Here is a 19,149-nt window from a genome sequence, read left to right as displayed (position 1 = left end):
TCCATCCGCAGCGGCGGTAGCTCATCCTCTGCATCAGCTGTTACACAAAAACGTTCCTTTCTGTTGGTCCGACGAGTGTGAACAGGCTTTTGTCCGCCTGAAGGCTCATTTGCAGTCGGCGCCTTGTCTTGCCACATTCCGTCCGGGTCAGCACTTGGTTCTGGCGACTGACGCGTCACGGTATGGCCTAGGGGCTGTTCTCGCCCATCGGTATGAGGATGGGTCGGAACGACCCATCGCCTATGCTTCCAAGACCCTCAACGATGCCCAGCGGCGTTACTCTCAAATCGAAAAGGAGGCGCTCGCTATCATTTATGCTCTAAAAAAGTTTAGCGTTTTTTTGTATGGTTCTATGTTTCACCTCATCACCGACCACAAGCCGGTGGTCTCTCTGTTCAGCCCATCGGCGTCACTTCCGGATAAGGCAGCTCACCGCCTGCAACGTTGGGCCTTATACTTGTCTCGTTTTCACTATGAGATTCACTATCGCCCCACAGCCCAGCACGCCAATGCTGACGCGTTGTCGCGTTTGCCAATGGGCCCCGACCCGGTTTCCGATCGAGATGAACTACTCTGTTTCCACATTGATGAGGAAGAACGTCGTGCGGTCGAGGGTTTTCCACTTACAGGTTCGCAGGTCACGTCGGCTACTGCGCGGGACCCGGTCCTGCGTCAGGTGATCAGTTTTGTTCAACGGGGTTGGCCGGACAGGACCAAGGGCCGGGCATCGGATCCCCTTCTCAACTACCATGCCTTGCGCCTTCGTCTGTCTGTTTGTGAGGGTGTTGTTCTTCTGGCCACGGATGGCGCATCTCCATGGGTCTTGGGGCCAGCCTCTCTTCGCAAAGATGTTCTCAAACTGTTGCATGAAGGCCATTGGGGGATTTCTCGGACTAAGTCCCTGGCCCGCAGGCACATTTATTGGCCCGGTATTGATTCGGACATCGCCCACATGGTCGCTGCGTGTGGTCAGTGTGCTCACCAACTGGCTGCACCCTGTACAGTGCCCTGTCTGTGGCCTGATCCAGCGCAGCCATGGGAACGGGTGCACGCTGACTTTGCTGGCCCCTTCCTCAGCGCTTATTGGCTACTGTTGATTGACGCCTTCTCGAAATTTCCGTTTGTTGTTCGATGTCCGTCGCCCACCACTGTGGCGACGACGCTGGCTTTGTCCAAAATCTTTGCGCTAGAATCTCTTCCATCCACGATCATCACGGACAATGGCCCTCAGTTCTCTTCACAGGCCTTCCGTGATTTTTGTACTGGACAAGGGATTCATCATGTTACAGCACCGCCCTTCCATCCGCAATCGAATGGGGAGGTCGAGCACCTTGTTCGCACTTTCAAAAGCCAGATGAAAAAATTCCTTAGTGATTTTTCTACAGATGACGCTCTGTTGCAATTTCTGAGTTCTTATCGCTTCACGCCTCTGGGTGATCGCAGCCCTGCTGAACTCGTGCATGGCTGCCAACCGCGCACTCTACTGCACCTGCTTCACCCTGTCAGGCCTGTCCCCTAGTGCGGGAAAATACTCGGTGGGCGCCGACGTGTGGGCACGAGGGTATGGATCTCGCCCTAAATGGATTCCAGGGGTGGTCAAGGCTCTTCGCGGCCGCCAGCTTTGTGAAATACGTACGGATGACGGCATGGTTGTTCGCCATTACGACCAGATGCGCCCACGAGTGGTGGCCACACCGGTGCCACCGCCCCTTCTTTCGCCTCCACCAGCCCGAGAAGGCAGTCCTGTCGCTGCTGCCGATCTTCCGTGCGTGCTGCTGCAGCCGACGTCGCTACCGCTTCCGAGTACGCCGGACCCGGCCCCAGTCGCAACGCCGCCTTCTCCGGGACCCATCTCGCTGGAGCACACCCCCAGGTCCACGACACCTATGGATGCTGCTCCGGAGTTTTCACCCATCATCTTGTCCAGGAGGCACGTTCCACGCACAAGCTTCCGTCCTGGACATTTTCGACCATACTCTCGTGTTTCTCCGCAGGATCTTCTCGGGGCCTCCCAGGAGGCCATGGATGTCGCCGCACTGTCCGTGTCTCCAAGGAAGTGAGTGTTTTTTTTTTTTTTTTTTTTTCAAGGGGGGAAAAGTGAGTGCGGGAGCGCCACCTAGCTATGAACGGCGCCGGCCGCATGTCACGGCACGGCAGTCGAATGACAGATACAGAGTAGGTAGCATGTAACCCGCTATTGTTTGTACTTTTGTATATCCACGCAATTTATTAGTGATTAAAGGTTATAACAGTAATGAGTACCATCCTGATTTAGGTTTTCCGTGATTTCCCTAAATCATTCCAGGAAAATGCTGGGATGGTTCCTTTGAAAGGGCACGGCCGACTTCCTTCCCCATCCTTCCCTAATCCGATGAGACTGATGACCTCGCTGTTTGGTCTCTTCCCTCCAAAAACAAGAACAAGAACAAGTAATGAGTATTCTTTCTTCTATTATGAACTAAGAAACGGTCAAGTGGCATTATTTTCCTGGTGTTACATATGCCTGTGGAGGCTAACTATTTGGATCCAGACAATTTTTTGTGGCTACAATCAGTGAGAAAGAAGAGAAGTAATAATGTTGCCTTCTTGTGGTTAAGCGTATGACTATGGTATAAATGGAAATGAGCGTTTGGCGTCATTGGCCGGGAGGCCCCTCGCGGGGCAGGTCCGGCCGCCATATCGCAGGTCTTATTACATTCGGCGCCACATTGGGCGACCTGCACGCCGGATGGGGATGAAATGATGATGAACACAACACAACACCCAGTCCCTGAGCGGAGAAAATCTCCGACCCAGCCGGGAATCGAACCCGGGCCCAGAGGACGGCAATCCGTCACGCTGACCACTCAGCTACTGGGGCGGACATGACTATGGTACGATGATGATGCTGCTGTTGCAGTTTATAAATCACTTTCCTTATATTTTTGAAAGGATAAACCTCCATTTGACTGTACATTACTGTATTTTTCTCCTGCACTGTCAAGATTTAAGTTTTTATGCCATTATTGAGTATAACTCTTTAAAGTTCTTAAATCATTAATGTGTCATATCTGGTCTAAGAACTTTTAGCATCATACTCGATAACTGCATAAAAGCTGAAATCTAGATAGTATAGGAGAACAATACAGTAGTATACAGTTAAATGACAGTTTATTCTTTCAAAAAATTCTACATGACTGTGGCTCACCGTGATTGAAAACTTCTCACTTTCCTTAAATTGTGTCTGAACTGATGTCAAATGTTAAACATGAAATCTTATGCCCTCCCATTTGCTATGTGTTTTGTGCATGTCCAGTGACATAATATTATGTTATTTTATATAAGGGATTGCATAGATATTACTTTGTTACTGTGAATGTTGAGAGCTGTTATGCTGAACAGTTTAATTTGGAAGAAATTTTGATTAATGGGTATACATTTGATATCTTCATAGAGGAGGAGAAGTCAAGCCTGTACCTGTTAAGGAGACTAAATTTCACAAAGTGTTGTGAACTCCTTGTTAAAATTTTGGATGCTCTTCCACGTCAGGTTGCATTATGGTAAGTGAAGTGAGTACTATTGCGACCAAGATTTGACTGAATGCCTGGAATAATTTAAGAGAAACTCACTGAGGCTAGACTAACTGACCTGAGTTAATCAAAAGAGGATTGCAGAATGAAAACACAAATATTGAGGAATGGAGAAGTAGAGATGGTGGTACAGATAAAAAAAATTTCCAATGAGTAATCCAAAGAAAGAGAACCTGAGATGTAGTGAAAGCTGAGACCAAGAATCAACAGTGTTTTACGACAATGAGATGATAGAAAGTAAATACACAACTGAGTGTGGTGCTACTGTGTGGTACCGTGATTCATCGATGTAACATACCTGTGTAGCAGCCATGGTTCCATTCCTTGGTGTCTGGGGGGCTTTCAGAGTTGCCAGACTGGAATATGAGAAGTGCATTTCAATGTTGACTACACTAGCTGTCAAGTACACCAGAGTTGGCAAGATAACACATTGGTGTCAACATTGACAGGAAAAGTTGTTTGACCGTGTGCCAGTAGTAGCTCCTGGTAGGTTTTAAGCTACTAGGTTGCAAAGCCACATGACCATGAGCTAGTGAGAGCGGAGTATGACTTGTATAAATACTGCTTCCGAGTCATAAGAATTCCCTTGTGTGTTGCATGTGTACATTGTTACCCCTCTACTCCTGTCTGTGTGGTGATATACATGAATCTTGTGTTGTGGTATTGTACACTAATCGCCTAATATCCACATTTCTGCAACATTTGCAGTGTGGATGTTGTAGTTCTGTAAGATTGCTTATTGATCATTTATACTGTTTGTGGTTCATGCTCGAGAAGAAAAGATACATTGTCTTTGTTTTCCCTCATAAGTGCCCTGTTCATTTCCATCACAGGCACCCATACCCATGGCCAAGAGGGCTATCATGCCCCACCTCCTCCCCCTGCCAGCTGTCGTGGAAAGGAAAAAATATATTTCAGTCAGATGTTTTTCTTAAAGAAAATTATTTAAAAGTCGCCATTATGCAGGTTTTTAACAAGGTCAGAATTGGAAACTTTTTGTTGCTACTTACAAGTCTCCATTCATTATCCAAAATATTATAAATACTCCATACCCTCAGGTTTAGGCCACACCCCTTACAAACCATCATGTAAGCACCCTCGATTTCCATTGTGGTATCACATACACTGAGGTGACAAGTCATGGGATACCTCTTAATATTGTGTCGTATCCCCTTTTGTCCGATGCAGCCCAGCAATTCCACACAGTACAGACTCGACAAGTCATCAGAAGTCCCCTACAGAAATATTGAGCCATGCTGGCTCAATAGCCATCCATAATTGTGAAATGAAGGTAAAAACATTTAGTAACTGGAATTGTGGCACAACCAGGAGGCACTGGCCAACCGGCCGAGGGTGTCGATGGTGAGTTGCTGAAAACCACAAAAAGCAATTACAGCTGTGCAACTGCATCACAGCAACCAGGCAGCATGTGGTAGGCTGGTGCTGTTTGGCAGCAGTAGGGCTGCCCCTGTGTAATTTTTCTCTCACTGCATGGGCCTTGCTACATTCAGAGGTGTTTGTTTAGCTTTGGTTAGTACAGATGTATCAGTGATTACCTAAACATATTTATAGATGAGAAGCTTAGTAATATTTGTGTTTCACAACTGGATACCCAGCCCTTCAATGCAGTGCACTGCATAGGGAGTTGCCAGCAGTAAGCGATCATCACCATGACAGGCTCAAATCTTGCAGTCACTGACGATGTGATGAACAGTTTGGTGTGAAGCTGCACAGTCAGAGTTTGGATTAGGCAGCTTTTTCCATTTGGCTGTGGTCTGATCTTATTCATTTCAGGGCATTCCAGGTCTTGCTTGGTAGTTGGGATCCACTTGGAAGTCTACCACCTGTAGAGATGTTACGCACAGATACACATCTGTTACTGCTTCTGACCGACATTTCCATTCATCAACAGATTGCTGAAGATCGCCAAGTTGTTCCGCATAACGTATGAAAGGTCTTGTTTGGAGTCCTCAGCTTTTGAGCCAGGTTCAAAAGGTGCTGTTTGAAGGATAGTCTGTGGACCAAGATGACACAAATATATTTTACGTTCCAATTACGACAAGAATTCTGCCTCTGAAACTTACATTCAGATTCATATTCAACAAATTATTATTTAAATGAAAGCAAGACACCTCTGTTTTACTCACCCTGGGTTGAAGTCTCCAAAATTTAAACTAATTGTCCAGTACAGACAAGTTTTTGGGTAGGATCTCCCTGTTTTTTTTTTCCTCCCATATGAATAAGGAATTGTGGCTGGACACCATCAAATTCAGCTGCCTTTAGGGATCCTTCAGTCCCACGTCATTGCCTGAAACTGTGAAGAGATGTGAGTTTTCAGATTAGGGAGATGCCATCCTTATCATATTATGGAGCTTCCATCTAACACGTTTGATATTTTTCTTGTCAGGAGCCACTCTTGATGTAGTAATGATGTGAGAAACACTTTGGCAAGGTGTTACTTCTCAATGTTTCCTGCGTACTGGTGCACTTGCTCACAGTTTTCTTGGGAGGCTCCATGCTTCTCTGTTAGAGTGGGTGAAGTCAATATTTTCAACAGTTTCTCTCTGTTTCTTCCAAGCTCAACAAAAGTTCTGTGGCTTTCTTTGGGCCTCCACTTTGCTGGAAGAGTTGGTACTGTGTTTCACTTTCGTCATTCCATCCTCAGAGGTATTCTTTTCAGTATCCTCGTGGCATACACTTTTTAGATGTCACTGTTACTACAACAGTGAAGTGCCAGTAGTTCTTATATGATTAAGGGATCCAGCAAATGTTTTTATCCAGTTGTGTCGAAAACTTCATCCGGTCAGCTCCCTGGAAATTCCATTGAACATATGGAGTTGATCATGGGACAGGGACTGTGCAACCAGTTTGTATTATTACAGGTCTGTGCTGGTTGTGAGGAAAGACATCTATCATCTTTCCTGTGGTGTTGATGGAAAAGCCACTTTTGTTGCAGCTAACAAAACGTAAAACAGGATTTTAATCCTTCCCCCAAGCAGCTGACCTGAAAGTACCTTGATCGTTGACATCAAACAAAAGATGAAGATTGTTCTCTTCAGCCCATTCTGCAAGCATGCTTTCATTTTCATCATTGTCAGAGTACCTCCAAAGTTCATGGTGACTGTTAAAGTCCCCGTACATAAATTGCAGGGTGTTATGCTGTGCTTAAGACAAAATCAGGCCAGAGTACATTGGGTGGTTTGTAGACACTTGTGACAATGATACCACATAATTGTATCACAGTTATCAATAGATATGTAACTTGTGGCCAATGTTGCCACGAAACACAAGGGCACACATTTCAGACTGAATGATTGGGATCTCACGATTCCCTATTTCAAGGTGAAATGTGTGACTGGTTAAGATAGACAAGTTGTATCTTTACGTGTGTTTGAAGAGAAGTTAAAGATTTTCATGGAACATATGGAGGTTATTTTTTGTATGAGTTGTAGCTGGATGTACCCAGGATGGTTTGCAAAGCCATCATTTAGTTGTCATGTGGCCAAGAGATGGTCACTTTTGATACAGAACTTTACCATTTTTGTCCTAGCTTCACAAGGGAGTCAGGAAGGGAACACATCCCTGGCTAGCTGGGTGCTGATGCAAGAGAGAACTTTCTTCGGCAAGTGGTCGGTGGTCAACACGTCATAGTCCCCATTGTTCTTTATTGATTACACACATTCTGCCCATTGGCAGCAGATTCTTTGTCAGCCCTTGATGGGAATGAATAACCTTTGCTGAGGTGACAATTCTACTTGATGCATAGGCCACAATGAATCAGAATTGACCAATACAAGATAATATTCTTAACGAAAAGTTAGAGATAGCTGTTAGACTCACTGGACAATATGTACAATAGGGTTGTTCTTCCGCCTCTTCTACCAGTTCTGTGCATTTACAGGTTTCTTAGTTGGAATGCACTTTTTATCATAACACGTGTAAGGTGAAGTGATACGTTTTCTGTCATTGTTAGAAGTTCACTGAAATCCATTGCCTTAGTTTGTAAGCTTTTTGCATTCCTTATAAGTAGTTAATTGGTTTATCCTTAATGTTCTAATTGGTGTCTTTAGGTGACACAAATGCATAATTTGTTCCACTTGACTGAGGAGGAGTGGTTTTTTGTGTGATGCAGTGAGAGGTTTTGCTATGTCAGTCAGAGTTTTTGAAAAAAAAAATCCATGGTATTTTATGGTGGTGATGGAGCTAGCAGTGTTTATTTTGAATTCTTCATGTTTTTGTAGAGCTATCAAAAATGATTTGTTGTTGCTGTTTTCCTTTGTGAATGGTCTGTGTAGTTTTATGTAAGCTTTGACCAACTAATTTTTTTCTACATGACTTCAGTCAAAGCTTATTGTGTCATTGGTATTCACTTTCATTGAATGATTTTTGTATAGATTGGTTTGTTACTATTAAATTTCTTGTCCTCCTGTATATCCCTTGGATTGTTTGAATGCTACATATACCGTATTTACTCGAATCTAAGCCGCACTCGAATCTAAGCCGCACCTAAAAAATGAGACTCGAAATAAAGGAAACAAAATTTCCTGAATCTAAGCCGCATCTGAAATTTGAGACTCGAAATTCAAGGGGAAAGAAAAGTTTTAGGCCGCACCTCCAAATCGAAACAAAGTTGGTCCATTGTAATATGGGACACAATTTGGGTCGAATGAATGACGATACAGCTACAGTAGTTTGGTTCGAGTCGTAAGCTTAGCAGTTAAGCTTTACCAGGTAGCCACTGCTATGAGTCACGCGCTCCGTCCGTATTTATAGGGATACCATTCCTTTTTCACGTGCTTCATCTGGTTTGAATCGATTGCTTATTTTCTTTTGAGCTGATAAGTGCCGTTTTCTTTGTTATAGGTGTTTACGTCACTCTAAACTGAAAATGCATTACTGTACTGTGTCATGTCATGCATTGTTTGTCGCATTCTGATACTGCGTGTTTACGGCCTGTCGCCGCTCGTGGCATGGCTTGCTTTTGTGCGCGCTACCGCCGCTTACAATTTAATTAAAAGAAGGAAAAAAAAAGAGAGAGAGTGGAATCGTCTCATTAGCAAAACAACGGCAAGAGACTGCTATTTGTTGTTACTTACACTGCTGCTTTCTTTGATAATTATCAACAAGAACCAAATAATACACTGCATAAGATAGAACATGTTCTGAACGAGAGTTAAGCGAAAATTTTTCTCTGTTTGAAAATCTTTGCGGCCGCTTCTTTAGTACATCAAATTCTGCACAGGAATTAGAGTCACCTTAGATTTAAAATCTAGTCAGTTGACGTGCTTCATTTCTGACTGTATCATTATTAGGCATAAGAAAAATACGAATATAAACATGACACGATATGTATATTCTTCCGCGTTCGCTGTTGTCTCACTCTAGTTTTGTAGTTTATAAGGCAGACAGGATTTAAATGAGATACCACCAAACACGAAAGAATACATGGCAAAATGTTTATATTCGTATTATTCTTATGGTGAAGAGAATACTGCATGTGATTCACATTTCATCAGGTTCCTATTAGCAACCGTCTCTTCTCACAGGTAGGAAAAAATTCAGAACGTAGAGTTGGCCATATTGACAAACATCCCAGTCTTGCTAGTCGGATTTTCGTAATACATTGAAATTCTGCTACATTCGAAGATGAACAATACGGAATTTGTATTTACTTCGTTGGATAATGTATGAAAATGCAGTGATCGAAACTCGGAGCGGAGAAAAAAAGCTCGCTTTCCACCTTTTTTTAAATTTATTTACTGACGCAGAGGTTTTGGCGCCAGTATTTATCTTTGCACCTACAAAGCATGCCTGTGTAGCGCTACATATATTCGACAGCAGAAGTTAGTTGTGGCGGCACCTACCAACATTTTTCAGAACTTCCGCTTGCTTTGCACTCGATTCTAAGCCGCAGGCGGTTTTTTGGATTACAAAAACCAGAAAAAAGTGGGGCTTAGATTCGAGTAAATACGGTAAATCCTGGCTGTTCTTGTGTATGGATTGTAAAGTTTGGCATTTCTAATTTTGGTATGCTGCAATCTTTGCTGAGGTGGTAGCTTCCCCATCTTGCCTCAGATGTGCCATTTCTCATGGTGTGTTAGAAACTCTGCTACTGTTTATTGTGCCAGTACATTTTCTTAATGTAAGTTTGTTTGTATGTGAGAGTATAGCAAGTTGAATATCGTTAATTTTATTATTGCATTTTGCTTTTGGTGGGTGTACAAATAATTTAGAAGTTGGTCATTTCAGATCAAGGACCAGTAACAACAGAAACCAGTGTTTTCCAATAAATTGATTTAAGGATTTTATTCTTAAGATGAGTACTTTCTTGTAGTTTTCACAAACGTCTCTACAGTAATTAAGAAGTATATTTCATTCATTGTGGTTTTCTACTAGGTTTTCCATACTCTAGTCACATGTTAGATGCTAATGAAATATTTTGTGAAATTATGCATGTAGTTATGTGTGTCTGGTCACAGAAACTGACAATGGCTGGGAGAGGGGTGTGCTGACTACCTGCCTCTCCATATCCGAATCCAATGAAGCTGTGGTGACATATTAAAAAAATATATAATAATATATTTCATTTCGTGGGTGATAATATTACGTAAAATCGTAATTTCCTATTTCTGTTGTGGTACTAGATTTAAAGAGAAATCATCAGTAGCAAAGGGTTCTGATTTTGGCTAGCATGAGACTGTTAAGCAAACTCAATACTCCCACAAGCATTTATGTAGACTTTGGCTTTTCCGCAGTGCATACGTAGCAATTTTTGAAACACAGCACATAACTCACTGCCTTCTACGGTTAAGTTTGTGTGAGTGGCTGCTATTATTAATAACAACCTGCGTATATTATACGGAATGTTGTAATAAAAATTAGTTCTCAGGGGGCCTGATGGCAGCTGGTTTAATTATGTACCAATTTTAGAAGGACAATTAATACCCAAGATATTTCTGTTTTCATGAAAGGTAATCATCATCATCATCATCTTGGACAGTTTCCAGCCACTGGCTGGGTCTGTCGGGAACACAAGCCTCTCCATGGTGTTCTGTCTTTCCACCATTCCCCCTCTTCCACCTTCGTCCAGTTCTCTCCTCTTCTCATCACACATTCCTTCACTCCCTTCACCCATCTATCTCTTGGTCTTCCCCTGGGCCTCTTCCCCTCCAGTTGCAGATCAAACATCCTCTTTGGAATTCTTCCCTCATCCATTCTCTTCATGTGTCCATACCACTGCAGTCTTGATTTTTCTATCCTGTCCTGTACTGATTCCTCCTTTAGTCTTTCCCTCACATACACATTTCTCAATCTGTCTCGTCTTGTTACACTCAACCTGCTCCTCTGGAACTTCATTTCACTAGCTTGTATTCTACTTTTGTCACTTTTGTGCATTACCCATGTCTCACTTCCGTATGCCAATATGGGGACAAAGTAGGTTTGGTATATAATTCCCTTGGATTTCTGTGGCACCTCCTTGCTCCAAATAAGCCCCCTAATGCATTTGAAGAACTGCCCTGCTTTTCTGCACCTTTCATTTATTTCCATTGCGTTTCCCCCCTTACTTTCAATCATGCTTCCCAGGTACTTGAAGTTCTCTACCACTTGTAGTTTTTCCCCTCCACAAGTTATATCCACATTTGGCCTATTCTTCTTCCTTGTTGTGACAATTATTTCACTTTTCTTTGCAGAGAAATGCATTCCATATTGTGCTGCCGTTGCCTCCCATACATCTAACTGCTCTTGCACCTCCTTCTCGCAATTTCCCCATAACATCAGGTCATCGGCAAAAAGCACTGATTTCATTTTATGATCTCCAATTGCATCTGATACTTGCTGTAGGATTTCATCCATAACAATAATAAACAATAAAGGCGAAAGTGCACTTCCCTGTCGCAGCCCATTTTCCAGCTTGAACCATGCAGTACGTTCCCTCCCCACTTTTACACAACTCTCACTTCCCTCATACATTTTTCTGACTTTTCGTGTTATCTCTTCATCTATCCCTTTTGCGTTCAGCACATCCCAGAGCTTGTCCCTATAGATACTGTCATGAAAGGTAATATAGTATTTTAATTATTTTTCATTAGCAAGGCAAATCTAAGGAGTTCTTGACCAACACGGATAAAATAATGAAGGTTCTATATTGTAATCTTTATTTCTGTAAAAATAATTTCTTTTTGTTCCAAATGTTAGTGTTCGTTGCACAAAACACATTGCACTTTAACACTTCCATCATCACATGATGAATTATTCATCAGAATGCAAAAACACCATTTGGTTTTTTTTTTAATAAACATACGTGGCATTCCACCATATGGGCCCCCTAGTGAGGGTGGACCCAAACATCATGAACATTTTTTTGTGGACATACTCTCTATTAGTTCATAAAGTCATCCAAAAGTTCACTTTTACATCACATTGACAAGTACATTAAATCAAATTACATTGGAATATGTTGTACACTTCTTATACTTTCATTACATGCGCGCGGCCACACACACACACACACACACACACACACACACACACACACACACACACACACACACACACACACATATTTTGTCTTACCGTTCTTGTATTATTTATCGATATATTGTATGTGCCTGTGTCCTCAACACAAGTGTAGTTTTGTAATGTGCTGGCACACAATTTACAGAATCAACACAGTCATGTTTGTATATATTTGTTTTAAAAAATCAGTTTTTTGTTATGAGTATCACCTTTACATAATGTTTGGTGAAAAGAAAGTTTACATTTAACTATGTGTTTCTCGTTTCGTCGTACAAAAGCATGTATTGTCAATTTGTCGAAGAAATCCTCTTTGGTAGTGATGAAATTGTTGAGATGCAGATGGCGAGTCATTGGTATGTGACGGCAGCAGTGTAAGTGGCAGCATACCACATGGGGCGATGATTCGATGGCCGGAGCTTTGACATGAGCAGTGAAAGCCGAAGGTCGGTTGTTGCACAGCACCCATCAGCTGTGCGGTCTAGAATGCCAGGTTGCTGCTATGCCTCACACATGACATGCAAACATTTCACCAAGCATCAGATCATTTATATAATGAAACAAATACACGTACAGGAGAGGCTGAAAGGAAACGTTATTAGTCTTCATTCACTCCTCGCTCATACATGTAAACTGTTTATATCTCCGCTAATAAGGTATTTGAACGTATGGGACCCAGTCCTTCAAATAAGGTTTCTGCTTTTATAAACACTTATTCCACTTTTTCTTATTATTTAATGCTTTTATTTCTTGTTCACAAACTTTGCACTGCACTATTTCACTGTGGTAAACATTCGGTGCGAATACATCACAGTGATACTTTTTGAGATTCCTATGTTGGCACTTGCGTCATCTGTAGCATTCTGCTGCTCACTGTCACACAAGTATTGCATCTTAACACAGTCCACAGTGGATTATCCATCCATAGGAAGTCTGTTTTGTTCATGATTTTAACACTATTTATGACAGGAATCACTGCATACTACATTCCACTTTTATCACATTTTCACCATGTATGCTGGAACTTTTTAAACTATACTAGTTTACTGTACATATTTGTCAGTCATCAACTGTGAAATACAGGCCATTTTCACTGCGCTTTTACACCATCTTTCAGTTCACTTTTATATTATATTCCAACTCTTGAATCACTTTATCCTCATATCATTGATTGAGTGTCCAGATAGTTTCACACAGAGCTTTGAATTCATGAGCGCACAATGCTCTATTTATGAAAGAAACATGCATCTTTAATCACAGTTTCTCATTCTACATATAACATAAATCAGCACCTTTTGTGATTAAAGTTATTTAAACAGTGTGTGTAATAGCCAGCATTTCTTACTTAGAAAGTCTGACCAATTGGTCTTTCTGGACTCAAGAGTTCAGTAAATTTGTATATCTGACATCAGTAAACATTCAACACTGATTCAAATTCATTTCAATTATTGCGCTTGCAGTTGCCGTACATGTGAGGGTAAGATGCAAGCACTTCTAGGCTGTTATTTGTGCAGAATTTAAACATCTGCCCTAACTTTTTTTTCTTCTCTCCACCCACATGACAGGTTCTATCATCTCAGCAGATTTTTTTTTCTCAGCAAATCATGATTGGAACAGGCTCAGGCAACCATGCACAATGCCAAGTAAAATTTTGTGCCTTGAGCCCCAAATTGGATTCATTAACTATAACCCTGTCCAGATGTGTACCTTCAGATACATACATCCCATTCAAACAAATAGCTTACATATATACTCTCTTATATAGTCACACATATATACCAATGCATACAAATTAACTGCAAAGGCATATGAATTGAAAATCAAATCCCAACTACACTTAAACTATAACTTAGAAACTACTAACTGTTTACAGTTCAGTTGAGTTTTTCACTCAATTAAGTATCAGTTTCTTCATTCAGAGATATGAAGGCCTTTAAGACTCTATCAGGATACAACCCTTGCATCTTCTTTGTCTTTGGGCATGCCAACAGGTAGCACCCGTCATGTGGTACATTAATTATTAGGTGTGGCCCAGTATATAAAAGTTGCCACTTTTTATTTATTCTTTTAATATTATAAGCCTTGGGGTGGTTTTTCAACATAACCAAGTCTCCTCTTTTGTAGGTATATATTTGATTCAGATTTCTATCAAACTTCACAGCATGGTGTTGTAGTGACAGCAAAGCTCATTGTAACCTCTGCTCTCTTGATATTGTCATAATCCTGGAGTGCCAAAACCCACCTTGTAAGATGTTTATGAAGCAACCTGCATGTAAATACTGGGTGATCAAAAAGTCAGTATAAATTTGAAAACTTAATAAACCATGGAATAATGTAGATAGAGAGGTAAAAATTGACACACATGCTTGGAATGACATGGGGGGAAAAAAAATCAGAAAATGTCCGACAGATGGCGCTGGACAGCAAAACGTCAGTGACTGCGCATGACAATCATGTATAAAAGGAGCTGTAATGAGAGAGAGAGTCAGGTGCGCCAGCAGTTGCAGCATGTTGATGTTACCTGAAAAGGCGCTTTTAGTGAAGCTGTATTATCAGAATGGGGAATGTGCTAGTTCAGCGTTACGATCCTATCACCGTAGGAAGGGGATTCGAACGGGTAAAGGTCCGTTAACCAATGCAGCTGTGGCGAGAATGATTTCGAAGTTCGAAGCCATGGGTTGTTTAGACGATAGACCCTGTAGTGGCCGACCGAGCACAAGGCGTAATGCTGCTGAGACAGTTCACGAAGAAATGGAAACTGTAGCGGGTTCATCTATGCAGGGGGAAGTCAGTGCTCGTGCAGTTGCATGTCGCACAGGCATTCCATACACTACTGTTTGGTTGGCACTGAGGCGTACCCTCCGATGCTATCCATACAAAATCCATCGGCATCATGAACTGTTACCTGGCAATTTAGTGAAGCGGAGGGCCTTTGCGGTGTGGGCATTTCAAAAGATGGCGGAAGATGACGATTGGTTGAGTAACGTGTTGTGGACCGATGAAGCTCATTTCACGCTCCGAGGGTCTGTCAACGCCCACAACTGCAGAATTTGAGCTACCGAAAATCCTAGAGCTGTCGTGGAAACTCCATTGGTCGACGAGAAAGTCACGGTATGGGTTGGATTTACCAAATCTACCATTATCGGGCCTTTTTTCTTCGAGGAAATGCAGATTCTGGTTTTGTAACTGCTACCGTGACGGGTGAGAGGTACGCCGATATGTTACAGAATCGCATCATCCCCAGCCTGGCTGATAAACACCTGCTGGAACGTATGATGTTTATGCAGGATGGCGCTCCGCCCCATATTGCTAGACGCATGAAAGGTCTCTTGCGCACGTTGTTTAGTGATGATCGTGAGCTCAGCCGCCACTTTCGTCATGCTTGGCCTCCCAGGTCCCCAGACATCAGTCCGTGCAATTATTGGCTTTGGGGTTACCTGAAGTCGCAAGTGTATCGTGATCGACCGACATCTCTAGGGACATCTCACGCGAATGCCTCACCATAACTCTGGACATGCTTTACAGTGCTGTTCACAACATTATTCCTCGACTACAGCTATTGTTGAGGAATGATGGTGGACATATTGAGCATTTCCTGTAAAGAACATCATCTTTGCTTTGTCTTACTTTGTTATGCTAATTATTGCTATTCTGATCAGATGAAGCGCCATCTGTCGAAAATTTTTTGAACTTTTGTATTTTTATGGTTCTAATAAAACCCCATGTCATTCCACGCATGTGTGTCAATTTGTACCTCTCTATCTACATTATTCCGTGATTTATTCAGTTTTCAATATATACTGACTTTTTGATCACCCGGTGCGTAGCTAAGTGCCTTGTGGTCACAAAATTTGATTATTCTTTTGCCATAGACATAATAGTGGTACTTCTTTAATGCCCATACCACTGCGAATTGGTCATAACTATTTCACAGGGTGTGTATCCTGTGGACTAATGTGGTACTTTGTTGTATATCTTTTCAAAGATGGATACAAGTTCCACCCACTTAGTCTGTTGGTTAGCCACATAGGCTCCAATGAATCTATTTAAGTCACAGAAACATTGTGCTACATGATTCGTGCTAGGATTAAAATATGATACTAATATATGTCTAATTGCTGGGTCCCGTAGAAACTGTTTCCAACATTGACTTTTAAAGTAACTGGCATTATCTGTCAAGAGTTATTGGTTTTCCAACACTTGGGATATAATCGGTCACGAGTTTTCTGATAATTGTCTTAGATGTTGGTTATAGTTTTAGGTATTTTGAAAAGATATCAAAAACTGCAATGATGGATTTTACCCCATCTCTAGGTATTGGCAAAGATCTCATTACATCAACAGCTGTGATCTGTAAAGGTTCTGCCAGAATGATTGGATGCAGCTCGTTTTTAGTACTGTGTGTACTAGGTTTTGTCTTCTGACAGATAAGGCATGACCTCACAAATTCCGTGATCTTCCCATGTAGATTAGGAAAATAGCAATACCTGGTTAGTATACTGGCACATTTTTTATCACCGAAGTGTCCCCAATAATCATGGGTGTACCAGGTTAAATTGTTTATTGCTTGTGTAGGTATGCAGATGCACCAGTTCATGGAAGCTTCATGCATCCTGTGATATAAAAGATGATTGTGCATCTTATAAAGTTTTCCAAATTCTCCATCTGGATTATTCCTCAACGAGTTACCTATTTTTCCCCAAATCAGGTCACCTTGTTGCATTTCTTTGATTTCTCGGTGCATACATAAGTATTTTTGCCTTCTGTTGGAGTCTTTTAACAATAAAATTTTGAACTCAGCTGATTGTTCAACCAATACTGCAAACGCAGGCGATCCCTGTGGTAACCTAGATAATGCATCGGCAACAACATTATCCGTTCCTTTGACATGCCTATTTGGAAGTCATAATCCTGGAGTGCCAAAACCCACCTCGTAAGATGTTTATGAAACAATCTGCACATAAGTACATAGCTAAGTGCCTGGTGGTCACAAAATATGATTATTCTTTTGCCATAGACATAATAGTGGTACTTCTTTAATGCCCATACCACTGCGAGCACTTCCAGTTCCATAGTGGAGTAGGAACACTCACACAAATTCAGGATTCAACTTGCAAATCCAATTATTTTTACCTCTGTCTGTTGTCATATGCTGTCTGCTTGAAACAGACAGGCACCTAACCCGCAAATGGAAGCATCTGCCGTGAAATAAAAATCCTGCATCATGTTAGGATGATGGAGTATTTCAGCATTATATGCTCTTTTACATCCGTCTGTAAATACCCATGGTCAGTTTTTTCTTAACAGATTTAACAAATCCTCATTATTTAATAACTGAGCAGGGACAAAAGGCCTAAAAATGATGCCATTCCTGTAAATGCTTTTAATTGCTTGTTGTTGTCGGGCCAAGGCATCTCCTCTATCACACGTAATTTCTTTGAGTTAGGTAAGATACCCACCGGAGAAGTAATGAGCCCTAAAAATTTAATTCCTTCTCGCCCAAAGTTGGGTTTTGTGAGATTGACAGTAACACCTACCTCAGAAAACCTTTCTAAGATACAGTGTACAATTTCCAAGTGTTCTGCACATGTTTCTGGTGCTACCAAGATGTCTGCATAGACAGTCACCTTTTCCAAAATGTCAGGCCCTAATACAGTGTCAAGTGCCATAATAAATACACCTGCACTGACATTCAGTCCAAATTCCAAAACTCTAAATTGATAACTCCGACTGTCAAATATAAATGCAGTATTTTTCCTAGAGCCTGGTGTTAAAGGAAACTGCCAGTAGGAAGGCTTCATGTCAAGGCTTGTCAAGTATTTGATGCCTTGAAATTTCTGGATTTGCTCCAAATGTTTTCGGGCCTCGTCCATACATGTATAATTATATTGTTGATATCTCGCACATCCAACACCAATCTGATACTGCCTCTGCTTTTGTCACAGCTAGCAGCAGGCTACTGTAAGCTGACATTGATGGCTCTATTATCTACCAAAGCAGCATTCTCAGTATTTCTCTCCCCACAGCTTGCCTTTTTGTCCAAGGCACAGGGTAGGTAGTTCAACAGAATGTATTGTGTGGTTGTACTTGCATATTGAATTCGCATCCACAAATAATTCCACGTTTTTTTAAAAATAACTACTGCTAATTGGTTCAACAACTGTATAAGTTCAGCTGTTGTTGCTGACTCAGATAGGCTGATTTGGCTACCTTTTCATTGATATATTGTTTTATGGTGAAAGTTTATTGTGCCTAGTCGGGTTCCTGTTCATTATCGTTCTCCATAGGCCCACCGTCTTTAATGCACATTGTATGTGGATCAGTTTTGTTTACACGGACATGCCAGCAATAATTGTCCGGGATCCTAATTAGTTCCAGGTCAATTCCTCAGTTTTGGCAGAATAAGATACAGATGGCTCGGGAGAGGTCTATTTTAGCCTTCATTTCCCTAAGCACATCCAACTCCAAGATGCAAGGTACCGCTGGATTCTTTACCACTAGGAATTGGCACTTGATGTCTTTGTTTTCCTTGGTTATATCAGCCTGCACCTGGTTTTTTATGATTTGTACCCTGTCCCATAGAGCACCTACCACCTTACAATTCTCAACCAACAAAATTTGCAATGTCCTCATCCGATCTACACATTTAAACAACTGTTCATCAATAACCAAGCCACTAGCACCTATATCCAGAATCACTGACACTGATATGCTGTTTATTTGTCCCTGAAAAGCAGCCTGCATTAGTTCTCCTTATGATTGTTCCGTCTGTCGCAGATCAACCGTCAACTCCTCTTTGATGTCACAACCGTCATTATATTGTAATAAATGAATATTCACATTCTGTCTCCCCCCTCTTTTGGCTTGCCAACTGTCTGGGTAGGGTCTACAGTGGTCGGCCAGAGTTTGACAACCTGTCACACTGCCAGTACCTGATCCGTCACATCAGTTATCCTTACACTGCCTTTCGCTGTGCAAGGTGGATTTGTGACACATGCACTTGTGATGGATCACAATGTGGCTGTAGTGGGGGTGGTGGCATCGGAATCGCATTAATGTGGTTAAC

This window comes from Schistocerca piceifrons, chromosome 8 (genome assembly GCF_021461385.2).
Source record: "Schistocerca piceifrons isolate TAMUIC-IGC-003096 chromosome 8, iqSchPice1.1, whole genome shotgun sequence".
In the NCBI taxonomy this organism is placed as follows: Eukaryota; Metazoa; Arthropoda; class Insecta; order Orthoptera; family Acrididae; genus Schistocerca; species Schistocerca piceifrons.
This window is presented reverse-complemented; position numbering follows the sequence as displayed.